A 10000-nucleotide genomic window follows, 5' to 3' on the forward strand; every position below is an offset into this window, starting at 1 on the left:
TGGCCAAATACTTTTGGCAATATAGTGTATATTAGGACTGAGAATCTTTGGGCACCACACGTTTCGATTCCATTCATGGGGGAAACAATTCGATTCAGAATCGATTCTTGATTCCAGATTAATACTTTTTTAATAACATTGGGTGCCAGTTCTATGATTAACTACAATTCTCCATAAAATAGACAAACAGCCCTGATCCATATTTATGTTACTTAAAAGAAAACTGGTTTTGTTTACCAAAATGCTTCCCAAACATTTAATAAATGTAAATACGAATAAGACAAAGTGAATCTCTCCAGCAGATAGGCATCTATATCAACAATATGGTTTCACTGAGTGACTAGACAGGACAGATTTGAAAAATAAAATAAAAATGTTTTTAATCGATTAAGAATTGTTACAAATAAGAATAATGATTCATTCAAAAATATATTTTTTGACCCCCTTATTAATTTCACATTTTGAGTTGAATTGCTGAAAACAACATAGACATTTGCACTATATTCACATTTTTTGTTTTTGACCTGTAAATCATCCGGCCATCCATTATCTACTGCTCTTAAGTGTTGCCAATCAGCCTATCCCCACATGCGTGTCTGGAGGTGGGACAAAGCCCGAGTACACGCAGGGAACCCACGCAGTCACGGGGAGAACACCACACAGAAAGACCCCTTAGCCCGGGAATCGAACCCAAGACCTTCTCACTGTTAGGTACAAGCGCTTACAGTTTCTGTCATGATCTGTGGTCTGGATCATGTTTTTTGTTATTTTCTGTTAGATTAAGACTCAGTTCCTGTTTTTGTGCACCCTTGTTTGTTTTAGTTTCCATGGCAACCTATGATTTTTACCTGCCTCTTGCGTTCGGGACACACCTGTGTCTAATCAAGAGACCACTATTTAAGTCTGCCTTTGTTGATCACTCATTCTGGCTTCATTGTTTGCGTCAAGCCTATGCCAAGTAAGTTTTGTTTATTCCATGCCATAGCCTATGCTAAGTCCTAGCTTCACGTGTTTTAGGCACGCTTGCCTTTTTTTTGTTCTTTGCCTGTGTTTTGGTAGTTGGGTGATTTATGTTTCATAAATCAAATCCTACCTTCACGCCTAGTCCGGAGCCGTCAGTTTGCATTGGGAGAACGAACCGTAGTGAGCTGCGAACCCCCGCCGTGACAGCTGCCCTGTTACCAATACTAGTATCTGCAAAATGCCTGTGTTTTTGAGACATTTGAGTGGTACTTGAGGATTCTAACTTGAAAGTATTTGTACAACCTTTCACTGGACAACTCACAACATGGTTTTCCGCAACAATCGAACCCAGGAGCTGTAAATCAATGCTTCTCAATTATTTGCTGTCATGCTCCCCCACGAGACAGAATTGAAAATACTATACTAATAATACTGCAGTGAACCTGATCATATGTATTCGTCTACATCAGACCTGGGCATTTTGCGGCCCGCGGGCCACATCCGGCCCTTTGTGCGTCCCTGTACGGCCCGCGTGAGGCCAATCATAAATTACAAAATCAATTTTAAAAAGTATCTATGTCGAGTGTGCAATACAACGGTGCTGCTTTTGTTTTGAAAAGCCTTATTTGTATTACTTCCGTGTGGACGTATGCATGTGCAGGATTGTGAGTGAATGTGAACAGCTGCAATCACAAATTACAAAATAAAGTTGAAAAAACATCTATGTCGTGTGCACAATATAACTGTGCTGCTTTTATTTTGAAAAGTGTTATTTATGGGCGTATGTCCGTGTGTAACCTGTGAGTGAAGGTGCACATGCAGCGACAAGTGATGCACGGTTTACACCCGAGACGCTAAAAAGAGAAAAGTTGATGACGAATGGCGTGTTTTCAACAAGACATGGACTGCCAAACAACGTTCCCTCTAAGGTGCGCGCCTGCGCAATTGCGCACTGCTCAAGCATCCTCTGCGCACAGCAAATATATGCCACACACCAAATCAAATCCCATCTGAATTCTAAACAAAATAAACACATTTATTCTGTGTAATTTTGCAATGCAACTTTGAGTGACAGTGACAACAAGCGGCCCTAACGGTGTTCGTCAACACCGTTCAATTATTGTAACGTCTATCGAGATGCTTCGAGGCCAGGAATTATATCGATCACTTTATTGAGCAAAACTGTTTATATTCGGCCATAACCACACCAAAAACATGAGTAAAACAATTCTATCTCGAAAAACTAGTCATTTTCTGCCGTACAAACCAGGCCAAAACCAACTTGTCATCTGTCACCAACACGCATAGCACTAAACCACTGGTGCGTTTATGGCCACACAAAAAGTCGGACAACTCAAACACCACACAAAGTTACACTATGACTCCTCAGTCATACGTGTGCTTATTTTACTGTCATTTGTTATTAATGTTAATTTATTGATATTAATCATGGAATGCTGTTACTAGAGAAAGTTACAGGAATGCACACTTCATCCTATGCTTACATTTCATTGTGCAACATGAGGATGTTTAAGGGGAACTAAATGTGATCTCTGAAAGGGGTACAAATGATTTCCAAAGCAGTGCTTTTGGTATAAAGTTAAGTTGGTTAAATGAAAGTATTATTATTATTATTATTATTATTATTATTATTTATCTTACGGTATATATCAAAAATAATATTGAGCAAAATTTAATTGAAATATTGTCGATGTGGCCCTCCAGCAGTGCTCGGGTTGCTCATGCGGCCCCCGGTAAAAATTAATTGCCCACCCCTGGTCTACATGCAGGGACGTAGCACCAAACTGTGGGGCGCCCATACGCAAGACTCCTGAAGGTCCCCCCTATCCAACCCTGATCCGGGATTTCCATTGGATAACGGCAGCGTAATGGCGCCGTCAGGGCAATCCCCACCGCCGTTCTGTTGCAGAGTAGCGCTGACTTTTTCGAGAGCTGGTGAGTCCACGTGTAATCGCGTAAAAAGGGGAGCTCTAGTTAAGCGAGCCACAAACAGTTTACTCTGTCCTTCCAGAGAAGGAGGAGCAATTCGAGATACGTAACGGCTGCTGAGCGGCAACACAGCGGAGCGTCTCCTGCTTTATCGTCCATCAATACTCACTTAACTTGACTCGTGAGAAAGACGACAGTTTTGCCTTGTAGAGTGACAACTTTCCTTTTTTGTAGCAAGCAACAACACAACAGTGTTTTCTTTAGTTTTTTTTCGATCAAAAGTTTGCTTACAATGGAGCCTATGGGACTCACCCAATTCCCCTTATAAAGCCCTTAAAAATACATCCAAACATCATTAGGGTTTTATATACATGATGTAAGTGTATATGTAATGTAGTAACATTTATAATAACATTTAATCAAATTTCAAAAACGCATCACAACATTTGATTCTTCATCACTAATTATTACTCACTGCAGATTTTATGAGAGCCAACAAGCATAATAAAACATCACTTACTGTACAAGGTCTGCTGTCATTAGGATGCCGACTGCTGGGATGTTCATGTATTCCCATTTATAGTCCCACTTAGATGAAGAATGTCTCATAATCCTCACAAAGGAGCGGGTCGTTTTGTTTCGTTCTCTCCATTTTTCGCCATTTTCGGGTTCTATGTGGCTGTCAAAGTGTACCAACTTGTGGGAATACCTACTCACACTTCTTCTGTCCAGGTGAGAAGCGTGATTTATGATCTATAATAAACTTGCAGGAAGCGAGGAGCAGCAGACCACTCGATGACGTAAACATAGGGAGACACGGAAGTAATCACAGCGCCTCTCTAAATAGTTTGTCTGCGTTAGCGCTCATAATAACAATATCACTAATACTTGGTCAATATTCAAATCACGAAATGTAAATGGAGTATTGTCTGCAGTTTTTGAATGGTTATTTATTGGATTTTATGGGCGGATTAGTGGAGCTCTCATTGGCTCCCCTGTAAGCGAACATTTATTTACGTTTATTTAATATTTAGAATGCATTAAAAAAAACACGTTTTCATGTCTTTTTCGCCATCTTTGAGTCCATGTTGGACGTCAAACTTCACTAACTTCTTAGTTTATGGCCACAACTTTCTACTATACAAGATAATGATTTGCAATCTAGAATTAACTTTCACCAACTCAGAGGCAATGCAGCCGCTCACCGGCTCAATATGTCAATATAGCAGCATAAGCTGGTTAGCGCTCTGTGATCACGACGCTGCTAAAAACAGCTTGTCTGCATTAGTGCTTTTAACAACAATATCGCTAATACTTTGTTAATATTCAGGTCACGATATGTAAATGGAGTATTGTTGACGTTTTTTAGATATTTTCTTCGAGGGCTTTATGGGCGTAATAGTCTACTCCCATTAGTTGCATTGTTAACCACCTCGCACTTGCCATATTTTACAACTTCGAATTCATAAAAAAAGACAAAAATATGTTTTTTGTCTAACGTAAGGATTATGAATGATGGGCAAAATTCCCCCCAAAAAGTGCAGTTTTCCTTCAAACCTTTGTAAGGATTATGATGAATTCTTCATCTAAACGTGAACATTTAAGCATCCCTTCAGTTAGCATCCCAGTAAGAGCAGACATTGTACAGTAAGTGTGTGTTTTATTATGTTCGTAGTTTCTATATCTTGTTCAGCACTTGGTAATACTGCTGTATGATACTTAAGTCTTTCACTAAGCTTCAGCTTCTAAAACTTGTAGCTCACCGTCCGTATATTCAGGCTCAAAAATATAAGGTTCTGGACCATCATTTGTCCCAAAATAGTCATTGTTGTCTCTTATGAAGTCTGCATGAGTAGAAGTAGTAGTAGTTGTTGTTGAAGGGAAAAGTGAACATTGTAATGTGTCTGTAAAAATAATACACTGCCGTATGCTTAAAATAAGCGAAATATGTAAATATTACATGTTGTTGTGAATGTGCCTGTTACTACATTACATATATACTTACAGCCTTAAAACATTGATGGGTATTTTTTTTTGTGGATGTTTTTATAAAGCTTTATAGGCAGAATACAGCGAATCCCATTACCTCCATTGTTAGCTGACTTTTACACGCATTTATTTACGAAATAGAATGCATAAAAAAAGAAAAACATATGTGTGCTCGTCTCACATAAGGATTGCGAATAGTAGACAACATTCCCCCAACAGTGCAGTTCCCCTTTAAACGCACCACAATCATGTGCTATGCAAAAGTGAAACTTAAATATAATTTAGTTTGATGCTGCCACAAAATGATGTATAATATTTTTTTACCTTTCTCAGCATCCTGTTGTTGCTGTGTGTGAATGCATAAAGGTTTCGCTAAGTAACATGAAACCTAATTGGCTCGATGAAAATGACACACTGAAGACATCGATTTTTTTTCACCCGACTGCAACTTATACTGTATATGGCGTTGAAGATTGTTCTTTTTGTTGGTTTTGGGAATCATCGTAAAGCCAATTCAGTGACTTTTAAATGTGTTTATCTGTGTAAGCAATGTGTGTCCAAGTGCTGGCACACCCCATCCACCATAATGTGCACGCCCCTGATAGGATACTGTTATCACCACTTAATAGCAACTTGGACATCGACAGTCATTGGTTCGTGTTGAAAATGCATATTAGTAAGCAGAGAGGAAAATAATGAGGGCCCGATCTACTGAGATCCAAATAACAAGTGCTAAATAGTGTGTGCAAACTACAAAATTGTGTGTACTTTTGGTGGGCATGTAGCGGGTGATCTTCTAAGACTGTGTGTACAATTGATAGTGCAAAAGTGATGCAGACCACCCTATTTCAATGAGGTTTTCAGGTGTATACCGGCTGTCACCATGGAGACGCTCATTTCCCTGCACATTTATGGCCTCATATGATATGGTCAAACCTGTGGCGTTTTGTCATGTTATTGACATGCAGCACACAACTCTGAGGCCATGTCTACACTAAGTCGTTTAACCCCTTAAACCTGGGGTGTCCAAACTTTTTCCACTGAGGGCCGCACACTGACAAATCAAAGCAAGCCATTTTGATATTTTTCATTTTAAAAACCAATACAATATATGTATAACAAATATACATTTGGGCCTCCACTCAGGCTTGGTCCCAGAGGACCCCAAAGGGTTTTGGTCCAAAAAATATTAAAAATGTGTCATTATTCAGTATTATTATTTTTATTATTATTCAAGTTTTAAATCTCTAGATCAACATTAGGTCTATCTGTCAATATAATGTTTTTAAAGATTCAAGTTTTATGCTCTTTTTGTCAAAGAAAACACGTTTTTTGTATGGAAAAAACACAAAATATGCAATATTTTCACCCAATAATTTTTTTAAATGGAATATTTGAGATGATATAATAATTTGAGTCTTAAAAAGGTCAATAACTCATAATACCATTGATTTTAATTCATTATTATTTTTTGAGCAATGACACTTAAAAACAAATCACACTAAAATTATTGGGGATCCAAAAGGGTCATACTCATTAAAGTGTTAAAAAATAAATTATACATTTTTTTTTACTGTTTACTTTTAACACAATAATCTCGAGATCAACTTCAGATCTATCCGTCAATTATACGTTTTATTGTTGTTTATGTTTTTTGTTTGTTCGTTTTAGGCCTTCCTTTAAAAAAAAAACAGCTCAGTTTTTTATATAGCAAACACAAAATATGCTACATTTTCCCCAAAAAATATCTCAAAGTGGAATATTTAACGTGACGTAATTGGAGCCTTGAATAGGTAAATAATTCATAATGACATTGATTTTGATTCATTATTATTTTCTAAAGAAAGAAACAGCCTGCATGGCAGCTTTGTGTTATTAGAGTAAACATTGCAACATTTTCTTGTTACATTTCCCCTGTTTGCTCTTCTATACCACTTTTTACGCTTTAAAAAATGTTCAATCGTATTTTTAAAATGTGCCGTGGGGCCGTTAAAAAATGACCTGCGGGCCGCAAATGGCCCCCGGGCCGCACTTTAGACACCACTGCCTTAAACCAATAATTATTTAGCCTAAGCGCCATTTCAACCACACTAAACCTCCTCGGACAAATTTTTACACGGGTAAGTCCGCTGTGTTTTTCTTGAATCTCCGGCACTTTGTATGGACTCATTGATCGTTTACAAACCGAGTTCAGAGAGGAAGTGACGCCAGAAAGACCGCGCCCACACAGGAAGTGACGCCAGAAAGACCGCGCCACAGCCAGCTTCATAACAACCAGAGCTGAAAATATGGAGGCAAGTCATCCAGACATGTCTGTATTTCTCCTTCTTCTACATGTACAGACGCTCGTGGAAATCCCACATGAATACCTTAAGTCAGGGGTGTCCAAAGTGCGGCCCGGGGGCCATTTGCGGCCCGCAGCTAATTGTTTACTGGCCCGCCACACATTCGGGAAATACGACTGTAAAAATAAAAAAGAACATTAAAAAAAGTGGAATGAGGTGAAATCTAACGAGAAAAAGTTGCAATGTTGACACAAAAGCTGCCATGCAGGCTGTTTTTTTTTCTTTTGTCTTTCTTCATTTTTCTTTTTTTGCCATTGCTCAAAAAAAAAAATAATGACAAAAAATCCATGTTATAATGAATTATTTTCAGGGCTCCAATTACTTCAAATATTTCACTTTAAAATGTTTTATGTGGTAAATATCGCATATATTGTGTAGTAGCCATATAAAAACATCAAAGTTTTCTTTGACAAAAGCGCATAAAACGAACAAAATAATAGTCCCAGCATAAAATCGACAGATATATCTGAAGTTGATCTCGTAACTTAAGTGTTGAAAGTAAAAGAAAAACCTACTAAAAATGTATCACTTTATGAGTGGGACACCTTTTGGATCCCGAATATATTTAGTGATTTTTTATTTATCTTTTCACTGTGATTACTCAAAAATATGAAATAATTAAAATCAATGGTGTCCTGCATTATTGATCTTTTAGGGCTCTAATTACTAAATACTGCATATTTCAGTTTTACTATAAAAAAACTAAGTTTTTTTGGACAGAAAAGCCATAAAACATTTTTTTAAATTTGTATTACTTTATATCAACTTGAAGTTGATATAGAGATTTACTGCAAGCGTTAAATATTTAAAAAATAATAATAATCTGACTTATTTTTAACATTTTAATGACTGAGACCCTTTATGGTCCCCGGGACCCCTAAAGGTAAAATAAATAAAACATGCATATATTTTGTTATGGTTTGAAAATGCAAAATATCAAAATGGCCCCAACATGCTTTAATTTTTCCGTGTGCGGCCCTCAGTGGAAAAAGTTTGGACACCCCTGCCTTAAGTGAAGGAAACGCGCGATTGCAGCTATTTCGGATACAACACATCTCAGACGGCAGTAAACGGCTGATCAGACAAAACAGAAGTCATCGTCATGAACCCACTAGCTGCAAAAGCAAGCTCTCCAATCAGCTAAACAGACTCAAAAGCTCCATGGTGACGTCTTGGTGAATTTACTGAGAAATTTGCAAAACTGAAACATTTTTTAAAAAATGCCATTGCAAGTTAATATTACTCACACAGACACTTGTAAACGTGTTAGCATATTAGCTAATGTTAATGACGTTAGAGTTATTATATTACAATAGCATGTAAAAATATGCATGAAAATGCTCCTAATGAAAACACATGGGACGGTCTAGTATGTATAAACAGTTTTACTTATACTGTAAAACTTACAAACGTTGCTTGGAGTTATGCACTGCAAAAACTGAAATCTAAGTAAGATTAAATTTCTCAAATAAGGGTGAAATTTGCTTATTTTCTGTCTGATAAGATAATTCTTCTCACTAAGCAGATTTTATGTTAGAGTGTTTTACTTGTTTTAAGGGTTTTGGTCCTAAATTATCTCAGTAAGATATTACAGCTGGTTGCTTAGATTTTATGACCTATATTGAGTAAAACATGCTTGAAAATAGAATATCAACTGTTGCAAAGCTGTGTCATCAACACTCACGAGCATAAAACTACTTTTTTAAAGAATTTCTTATTTCAAGCAAGAAAAAAAATCATGATTTTGCCAAAATTGTGTCTCATAATTAAAACAGATGGCAGCCAAATGGACTTTGCTGTTTTATTTTCAATGAAACAATAGAAAACACATACTCGTATAGTAGTACAGTTGGCACAGTACAGTAAACGGACAGTTAATATTTAAACATTTAACATGAGACATTTCAAAATTTTTAAACATAAATAGTTCATGCACATTCAGATAAATTCTTCAAAATTAAAAGTTAAAAAAATTTGGCCGGGGCCCGGGCTGTATATATGCGCACTAATTGACTGAAAGAGCACACACTTGGCACGATGATGTCATGTTGTCGATGGAAAAATGCATTTTTAGACAATATGATTTGCGTGAGCGGCTAGGAGACCCCGAGAGTAACAAGCGGTTGCCTTGTTGCCTTTCCATTAAGAACAATACATTTGTTTTTAGTATAAGTTTGCTGGTTTCAAGAAATGTAATGCCGAGCGCATATCATTATGTCAAGATAATGGCACTAGCGTTAACTTCATTTAAGAACATTTTTCAACATATTGAGCAAAAAGGTCTCTTTTTTTTTTTCTACCAAGAAAATTGCACTTCTTATTAGTAAGAATATACTTATTTTAAGGTATTTTTGGGTTCATTGAGGTTAGCTAATTTTACTTGTTTTGGAAAGTCTTGACAAGCCAAATTTTCTTGTTCTATTGGCAGATAATTTTGCTTATTTTAAATAAAATACCCCTCATTTTAGAAAAAAAAATTATTGTTTTTGAACACTGACTTTTTGCAGTGTGTACTAAGAATCCATACGAGTAGAAACGCTGTGGACGGCTAGAAGACTGAACAGCACTCTACTTCCGGTTGTAGGCACTGAATGGAAGAACACTGCAGAACTTGCAGTGAGCGATTTTGTCCAAAAGATGGCGTCATAGCAAAAACCAAAAAACAGCCTCTCAGTACATTTACTTGTTTTTAAAAAATATTTTCATTATCGTCAGCAAAGAACAATCTATAAATTAGCCACATAGTTTTATAA

General features: G+C 36.9%; 1 protein-coding gene across 3 annotated transcripts in view; it reads right to left on the reverse strand.

Moving 5' to 3' along the window:
- The window catches only part of tmem38a (transmembrane protein 38A), a 45339-nt gene that overhangs the window by 16910 nt on the left and 18429 nt on the right, over positions 1–10000 (reverse strand). The window contains exon 1 of one of the 3 annotated variants that reach the window (XM_062028442.1): positions 5227–5374. The exons of the other annotated variants lie outside the window; for them this stretch is intronic. The gene's annotated coding sequence lies outside the window, so the exon portion shown is untranslated. Of the gene's footprint in view, positions 1–5226; positions 5375–10000 lie in introns of those variants that run through there. 3 annotated transcript variants of the gene reach the window in all.

Source organism: Entelurus aequoreus, linkage group LG19 (genome assembly GCF_033978785.1).
Source record: "Entelurus aequoreus isolate RoL-2023_Sb linkage group LG19, RoL_Eaeq_v1.1, whole genome shotgun sequence".
In the NCBI taxonomy this organism is placed as follows: domain Eukaryota; kingdom Metazoa; phylum Chordata; class Actinopteri; order Syngnathiformes; family Syngnathidae; genus Entelurus; species Entelurus aequoreus.